Here is a 9,880-nt window from a genome sequence, read left to right as displayed (position 1 = left end):
GTGGTAGCCGGGAAACTAGGTAAGACATAGATACGACGTGAATTTTAGGGACACGCAAAGAAAGCCCTGAAATAATCTAATTATGGTAATATGTTTGGTTGGTTATGTGTTTAGTTAGAACCTAAAACTCGATGGAGGAACTACATGCCTTATTTATGATGCGTATAGTTTGTTGTGTGGTTAGTGGGAAGTTAAAATTTCTCGGTGGAGGAACTACCCGCCTTAATTATTGTACATAAGGATGTTATATTAGTCGTTGAAAGTTAAAGGCCTCTGGAGGAACTAACTGCCATTTTGTTATATATGTATAATTATATGTTGTATTTTAGGGCTACTCACACCAAAGATTTTATAATCTTGACCCGATTTGCATGTTTGCTTATCGGGTGTGTTCATTCAATGAACATAGTTGATAAGTTTTGACAGGTTTAGTGTTGAAGAAGATCGGTTCTTTGCTTGTGGTTTCGTTAAGCGTTGCAGATCTCGGATAAGTTTTGTTTTCCTTGAGGTGATATAGATTTTCAAACAGATAAGATTATTTGCATTTTCATTTGTAAATTGTTTTTGGTAATGAAGATGATTGTTTTAAGTTAAAATTTTTATTGGTTTTAATTATCCGCATATTTTAAACTGTTTATGGGTTTTTGGAAGTGGAGAGTGTGTCACACCTCGGAAATCGACGAGTCGGGGACAAATAATGTTTTTCCCGATTCGGTCGAAATTCAGATTTAATATCGAGCATTTGGTTAGCTTAGACTAGGGTGAGTCTAGGTGATTCTCGGATCGTAGCTTATGGGTAGTGTTTAAGAAGTAATATTTTTCAAAACTATTTCCGCTAGTTGTTTTATTTTTACAAAGAAAATGAAAGAGATATAAAAATAAAGATAGTCAATATTTTTCGTGATTTGATTGTATGTGTAATGTGTATATTTATATTAGTTACTCTGGTGGAGTGCATATGAGATGCTTTTATTTTTCCTTATCATATGAGGAGTGGTTATATGTGTAATATGTTAATTATTAACGGATTTGATCAAAATGATGTGTGCTGTTATAATATTGTTTTATTGTTGGTGTTCATTTTCACGTGGAGTATGGATTAAGTATGACAACCTGTTTGTGAACTTTGTATTTGAGTGTCATGTTATTATTCAAGAAATAATGAGATATTTTTAATCTATATTGAATGAGTTGTAGTATCTGATGGCGTTGTGACGTACTGAGTAAGGAACTAATTGCCTCGGTGTTGGAGGAACTATCTCATTTACACCTTAATGGATGAATAGTATTTTAAAATATAAGAGATTAATCTTAGAGGTGATTAGTTAGAAATAGATTGAATATAATAATAAAATATCGTGTATTCTTTTTGAGATGTGTATACCAAAGATATACGCGTGTATTCTTTGAGGCGTGTATACTTGATGTATACACGTGTATTCTTTGAGATGTGTATACTTGCGTATACGTTGATATATTATTGTATATAGGTGAACTATTACCGTATGTGTATGGTTGATTAATATCAATGTTATCTTGTTTAAGTTTAATCAACGTGCATTCTTGTATAAGTTATAAGTTAATAACCAACGCTTTTGTTTAGGATAGCTTTACTTCGATCTCGGGACGAGATTCTTTTCGAGATGTGTATAGGCATGAATTCCCACGATTTTTTTAAAATCATTTTTTTTTATATATTAATTAATTAAATTTAATTATTTATTTTCAAAATTAAATCGGATTGGACTCGGGGATATCGTTGGGCCCGGTTTTGGGCCCGAAGTTGTTAGGCTTGGGTTTCGGACCAAGTATATAAACACATTTTTCTAGAAAATAGGGTTTAGAGAAAAATAATATATTAAAAATGGAGGCAGAGCTTGAAAGCTGGTTTGCTAGAGCGTGGGAGCGCGACGATTCGGACGACGAGGGATTCGTCGGGTTTTAATACAAGTGAGTAGAGTTAACTCTCACCACTACTAGAACTATGATTTTCATCGGTTTAGAATTTACGAATTTTATAAACCGTTTTGTGAGTAATTATATTATTATTTTTTTTTTTTATCGATTTCACCAAAAGCTTTCTTCGTCGAGTTTTTAGTTCTCGCTTCGGTTTAGCTTTTTTTTTTCCTACGTTGTTATTCTACTCATACGGTCAATTTTATTGGACCGTTAGGTTAGATAGTAGTAGTATTTACTAAATCACGAAACTCGGATTAAAATTTGTTGGGACTTCGGAAGAAGTCGCCCGATGGCATCAGCGAGTCCAACCTCAAGAGATCGTCCCTACATTTTGGGGAACTCTTCCGGGGTGGTGTTTTCTTGCTATCTTGTTGTTGTGTGGATGGTTTTTTTATGTGGTTGGTTGATGTGGTCGATATTGGTTTAAAGCTTGTGTTGTCGAGGGTCATTGAAGTTGGAAATCCGGCATCAATGGCGCCAGTGCTGCTTTTTTTATTGAACTTCGTTGTTGTGGGGTTTTCTAAGTTGTTGGTGATGGAGTAGTGTACTAGGTGGGAGGGGATCGATTGGTTGGTTTTATATTCGGGTCGGGGAGCTTGGGAAGAACCATTAATGGTGGCTGAAATGATTTCTAGATCCGGTTTTGGTGATGTTTGGATTGATTGAATTAGAGTTTTTGTGTTTGTTAAAGTGGTGGGGGTTTACACCCTCTTCACTTTCGGTTGGTTTGATTGGGTGGTTGTGTGGAGGATGGTGGTGGCCGGATTTGGGCTGCTGCTGGAGGAGGAAGATGACGGTTTGGGCTTGGGCCTTAGGTGTTTAGGTTGGGCCCGGGTGTGGGTTAAGTTCCTTGGCCCGACCTTGTTTTGTTTGCCTGGGTCAAAGCCTTAGATGTTTGGTTTGGGCCCAAATTCTATTAGTGGCTTGGCGAAATTTCATGGTGGTTGGCGAAATTTCAAAGTTTATGTGGGCCGAAATCTAATTTAAGTGGTTGGGCCCTTTTCTTTTTGTTTTGAAATTTTTGGACTGAACCACTTAACTGTTTTGGGCCAGTTTTCTAATATTGCATGGACCAGTCCATTGGACTTAAAATAGATCTAATTGGGTCAGGTAAAATAAATAAGTGGACTTTTAGACTTCCGGGTAATAAGGTTTGGGCTTGGCCAGTTGGGTCCAAACCAGGACCGTGGTCATGAGCCCATGAGCCATGCACCTTTGACCTTAGCCATGAACCATGGCTATGACCATGAACCCATTAACACCTAAAACGCAGCCGTTTGACTTTGGATGATTTGACTTTGACTATAACAGGTTTGACTTTGACCATCGACCGTTGACTTTGACGGTTGACTTTGACCTTTGACCATGGCATGTTGACTTTGACTTTGACCATGACATGTTGAGTTTGACCTTCACCATGATGTGTTGACCTTTGACCTTTGACCTTTGACTTTGACCGTTAACTGTGAATGTTGACTTTTTCCAGTTTTTCACATATTTGTTTATATGGACAAATATAGTAATAATGTATTGTCGGATATTGTATAACTTGGTTGGTCATTATCTAATTTAGCTTTGACGTGAGTAGTGTGTAAAATATATATATTGGGCTTTGATTGTGGACTGGACTTTTTTATTTGTCTACGTTTTATGTGTATATTATATGGACACATATAGTAATAAAATCTTGTGGAAGCTAGTATATATTTGGTGGTCATTATCTAAGAAAGATTTGACCTTGATGTTGTGTATTTTGACACGTGACGATATTGAGATGTTAGGAGACATTATATTCCTAAGACGTTATAATAAAGATGTATCGCGATCACGTTGAAGCATTGTGACATGATATAATATCTTTGGGATAGTTATATTAATGCAATATCTTGGAGAAATGTATATACACTCCATTATTTTATATGTGAGATGCTAATATAGTATCGGTGAATATTTGCCCACCGGGATTGTGGCGTAGTCTTCTAATATATTGGCACGTGAAAAGAATGAAAGTGGTTATGAGATATAATTGAGATGTTTCTAAATATTATGGCTTAGTGCAATAAGAGGTAATTGACCAAAACGTATATAGTGGAATGTTTATGAGTCATTAACATTATGACACCGAATAAATTACGTAACGAAAAATCCTAGAACCCGACTACCACAACTCATGAGATTTGCCTTGTGTGGGCTTATGTGATATGATTGACCCATGTGTTGGGTGTATATATAAGATGTGATTGACCCATGTGTTGGGCAATCGTAGCGAATAGTGGCTTGATTATTCCGTTCGCAAAATAGAACGATGATCGCAAATATTTTATGCCGAATAGTGGCGGTCATAGATTTGGCTTCCGTGTGAGGATTTACGGTGTCGCGGCATCCCGCGGGTGGTGGTTACGCACGCGGAGTGGCTCATTATGTAAGGGAGGCATGTGGATGTACATGTTGGATTTTGGGTTGCGATTGTGGTAGCCAGGGAAACTAGGTAAGACATAGATACGACGTGAATTTTAGGGACCATAAAAGAAAGCCTGAAATAATCTAATTATGGTAATATGTTTGGTTGGTTATGTGTTTAGTTAGAACCTAAGGCGCCTCGATGGAGGAACTACATGCCTTATTTATGATGCGTATAGTTTGTTGTGTGGTTAGTGGGAAGTTAAGGCGCCTCAGTGGAGGAACTACCTGCCTTAATTATTGTACATAAGGATGTTATATTAGTCGTTGAAAGTTAAGGCGCCTCGGTGGAGGAACTAACTGCCGTATGGGTTGTGTATATATATGTATAATTATATGTTGTATTTTAGGGCTACTCACACCAGCATTTTATAATGCTGACCCGATTTGCATGTTTGCTTATCGGGTGTGTTCATTCAATGAACATAGTTGATAAGTTTTGACAGGTTTAGTGTTGAAGAAGATCGGTTGCTGCTTGTGGTTTGCGTTAGCGTTGCATCTCAGGATAAGTTTTGTTTTCCCTTGAGGTGATATAGATTTTCAGTTGAGATAAGATTATTTGCATTTTCATTTGTAAATTGTTTTTGGTAATGAAGATGACTGTTGTTTAAGTTAAAATTTTTATTGGTTTTTAATTATCCGCATATTTTAAACTGTTTATGGGTTTTTGGAAGTGGAGAGTGTGTCACACCTCGGAAATCGACGAGTCGGGGACAAATAATGTTTTTCCGAATTCTGTCGAAATTCGGGGTGTGACATTCGTTCACTAGAACCTTTGCAAGACACTCCCACATTTTGAAATATTTTAGGTTAGGTACATGACCTTTCCATAACTCATATGGTGTCTTATTCTCTGTTTTCTTGTTGGGTATCCTATTCTGTATATGGCAAGCAGATAGGATTGCTTCCCCCCACAAGTTCAGGGAAGCTCCAGAACTTACAAGCATAACATTCATCATCTCTTTTAGTGTTTTGTTTTTCCGTTCGGCTACTCCATTAGACTCAGGAGAGTATGGTGGAGTAGTCTCATGAATAATGCCATTCTTGTCACAAAAGTCCTGGAAGGGGTTAGACTCATATTCTCCACACCTATCAGACCGAAGTCTTTTCATCTTACAGTTAAGCTGGTTTTCAACTTCAGCTTTGTACTTGAGAAACATCTCACCTGCCTCATGCTTGTTTCTAAGTAAATATACCATGGTGTACCTAGAAAAGTCATCTATGAATGTAATATAATAAAACTTCCCTCCTCTAGACATGGTACTTCTGAATTCACCCAAATCCGTATGAATAAGAGTTAGTAATCCAGTTTTATCTCTAGAAACAGTTCTGCAGGGTTTCTTTGTGGCTTTAGTCTCAGCACATATCTCGCATTTATCATTAGAAAAATCCGAAATATCAGACAATAAACCACATGCTTTCATTCTTTACATATACTGAACATTCACATGTCTTAGTCTACCATGCCATATATTAAAAGAGTCAAGCAAGTAAGCGCAGATTCATTCTTATTAATAATAATGTTGTCAAGTACATTCAACATGAAAAGACCACTGTTATTGCAATAACCTTTCCCAACAAAACCCTCATTTTTCGTCAGAACGAACTTGTCACTCTCAAAAGTCACCTTGACACCAGCTTTTCCCAGTAAGGACACAGAAATCAGATTCTGACGAATCTCAGGAACATGAAGAACATTACTAAGTGAAAGGGTTTTCCCGAAGTTAACCGAGGAAGAATCTTGCATGTTCCTTCAACAGAACGGACCTAGAGTCACCCATATAGACCTTTTCATCTTTCACTAGTATGTAGTCCGAGAAGGCTTCAACATCACCACCACAGACGTGGCGGTGGCACCGAGAATCTAGTACCCAGTTCTTCTTCCCCAAAGGCCATGAACACTTGTGACACTACAAAGAAGAATAATATCATCTCCCTCAACTATATTAGCATTGGGAGGATCATCAGTGTCTTTCTTATGCCTGCACTGAAAAGCCCTATGTCAAGGTTTACCACAAACATAACAATTTCCATTGCCAGTACCACTCCTTTTAAAAGAAGTGCCTTTGACCTTGAAATTCTTATTTTTGTTGTACTTCTGCTTTTTAGAGGTTTTGTTAGATTTGCTGGGATTACCTTCAATGATATTGGCTTTAGAATGGAATTCCTTAGACAACACCTCATCCCGAGTCTTGTTATTTTCCTCTATGTGAATGTGAATGATCACATCCTCAAGAGTCATCTGCTTGTGCTTATGCTTAATACTATTTTTATAGTGTTTCCAAAACTCAGGGAGTTTCTCAATCAAACATCCAGCAATAAAGGTTTCGAGTAAATTAATACTCTCAGTTTTCAAATCATTAATCAGCACATGAAAATCATGGATTTGAGACGTTACATCTCTATCCTCTCTCATATGGAACTTTAGAAAATTCCCAATAGCATATTTAAAATACCAAATCCTCTATTATGTATTTTTTGTTCAAACTCTCCCATATATCATGTGCATTCTTATTTGAACAATAAATATCAAAAATTTCATTGGACAAGGTACTCAAAATAGCATGACGACATACCTTATTCCCATTGAGCCAAGCATAAATTACACTTCTAAGAATTCACCATGATTGTTGTATGCGGATAAAGAAAATAATAAAGAGACAAGGACAGAATAACAGGTAATAACCAAGGCGCGGATTAGGCTGTCCTTAAGGAAAGATTTCGCCCCTTCCAATGGTGCAGAAAGGCAACAGTGGCGTCTTCCTCACAGGATTCAATGGTTAACAGCAGCCTGACTTTGCACTATAACAGACTACCTTCTAGAACAACAATATAACTCTCTCTGGCGGCTGACAGGAAGAAGAGAAGAAGAATAGGACAAGTAATGGTTTCTATTTCTCTGAAATGTATTTCTAATCAAGTATCTGTTATGGACGCACAACCCCTGTATTTATAGAGGTAAGGTGGTCGGTTCCAGATAAGATAAAGACTCATCCTCAAACTCTAAAGAGATAGAGACTCATTCTCATCCTCAAACTCTAAACCGGTTTAGTATTTAGAAATACTCCTAGAGATTCCAACCATTATTAGGATGCGTCACGTCTTTAACAGCGGAATTAGTGACATGAAGCAATCTGTGTTCTTTAAATACTTTGATAATACTTAATAGCAAGCAAGCCATTGACCATTTTTATCTCCCGCATGATAAGTGAGACGTTTAACGGGAACGAGGAGTAGCAAATGTACCAGCGACGAGGAAAAATGGTTCAGGAACACCTAGAATGACAATATATTTTCCGAATACAGGAACACTAGTTAAAAGTTTAAACCATTGTCTGCGATCGGAATTCTGAATTCTCAAACGAAATACCATGCCAAAGAAAAGTAATGGTACATGATGACTAGATAATATTATTTGGTATTACAACTGACAAATGGACACTTGGGGAAAAAGACAACGTCCGCAAGTATAGGGGAAAGAAAAGAGTGAAAACCCCTAGCTAAACCCCTGCCAACTCGCTCTCTTCGCCAATGGCATCTCTCAAAGTCAGAGGCGTTCAAGGAGAAAAGTATATTAAAATGTATGTAGAGTTGGAGGGCACACTCGGTTTACTGAAATCAAAGATTTCCAAGAGACGAGGGTGCAATCCCAGCGAAATAAATGTAGTTTTTCAAGGAAGGGTAATGAACGATGACAACAAAACCTTGCGGGAATACAGTATTAAAAATGGTTCGAAATTACATGCCATAAAAATTCATTCGCATGCAGAGATAAAGCTCCTGAAAATAAACAACTCAGGAGACTGGCCGCAATCAAGTAATTCATTTTTTCTTCTTTTAGGTTAACTGTTATTTAATTAAAACTTTGGCATTTAAACAGGGCCGGCTCAACCATATAGCAAAGTAGGCCTCCGCTTAGGGCCCCCCTATAATATAATCCAACCATTGCCCACTATTGCCACTATTGTTTTTCATTTATTTTTAACTGTTGGATGAACGTTTTTATATTGGTAAATTGGAAACCATAAAATCATGTTAAAGTAGTGTTAAACACTTAAACTCCTTCAATTCTCTCGCCTTCTCTAACAAACATCACCCCATGACAAATGATCAAGTATATATACGCCAACAATTCAATCTTACCTATATCATTTTTTTGCCTTCTATATGATTTTTCTCTATAATCTCGCTCTCTCTCTCTCAATGTTTGTTTTATTTGGTGTAGAATTATTTTGCATTCTCTCTCTATATTCGCAATTCTTTGTTAAATAAATCTATTGAAGTTTCAAATTTGTGCGAAGACTATTCAAGAAAGAAAAAAGATAAAGTTTGGATCATATAAAATAACGTAAACAAATCAATAATATGTTGTGAGAAAAAAAATAAAAAAGATGTAACAATTTTTATTTGTTAAAGTAGTGTTAAACACTTAAACTACTTTGGTTCTCTCGCCTTCTCCAACAGAAAATAGCACACCTCCATAACTAATTAAAGTTCTTCATCACCCCATAACAAATAATTAAGTATAACACTAACAATTCAATCTTATCTATATCATTTTTTTTGTCTTCTATGATTTTTCTCTATAATTTTTTTTTCTATATTTGTTTTATTTGGTGTAAAATTATTCTGCATCCTCTCTCTATTTGCAATTCTTTGTTAAATAAATCTATTGAAGTTTCAAATTTGTGCGAAGACTATTCAAGAAAGAAAAAAATATAAAGTTTGGATCATATGAAATAACGTAAACAAATCAATAATATGTTGTGAGAAAAAAAATAAAAAAGATGTAACAATTTTTATTTGTTAAAGTAGTGTTAAACACTTAAACTACTTTGGTTCCCTCGTCTTCTCCAACAGAAAATAGCACACTTTCATAACTAATTAAAGTTCTTCATCACCCCATAACAAATAATTAAGTATAACACTAACAATTCAATCTTACATATATCATTTTTTTGTTTTCTATGATTTATTCCTATAATCTCTTTTTCTTTCTATATTTGTTTTATTTGGTGTAAAATTATTCTACATTCTCTCTCTCTATTTGCAATTCTTTGTTAAATAAATCTATTAAAGTTTCAACTTTGTGCGAAGACTATTCAAAAAAGAAAAAAAAAAAAATTGGGATCATATGAAATAATGTATGCAAATCAATAAGATGTTGTGAGAAAAAAATTAAAAAAGATGTAACAATTTTGATTTGTTAAAATAGTGTTAAACACTTAAAATCTTTCGGTTCCCTCGCCTCCTCCAACAAAAAGTAGCACGCTTCCATAATTTATTAAAGTTCTTCATCACCCTATAACAAATAATCAAGTATATATAACGCCAACAATTCAATCTTACTTATATCATATTTTTGCCTTTTATGGTTTTTCCTAATCTCTTTTCTTTCTATATTTGTTTTATTTGGTGTATAATTATTCTACATTCTCTCTCTATTTGCAATTTGTTGTTA

The sequence above is a fragment of the Coptis chinensis genome, chromosome 7 (genome assembly GCF_015680905.1).
Source record: "Coptis chinensis isolate HL-2020 chromosome 7, ASM1568090v1, whole genome shotgun sequence".
In the NCBI taxonomy this organism is placed as follows: domain Eukaryota; kingdom Viridiplantae; phylum Streptophyta; class Magnoliopsida; order Ranunculales; family Ranunculaceae; genus Coptis; species Coptis chinensis.
This window is presented reverse-complemented; position numbering follows the sequence as displayed.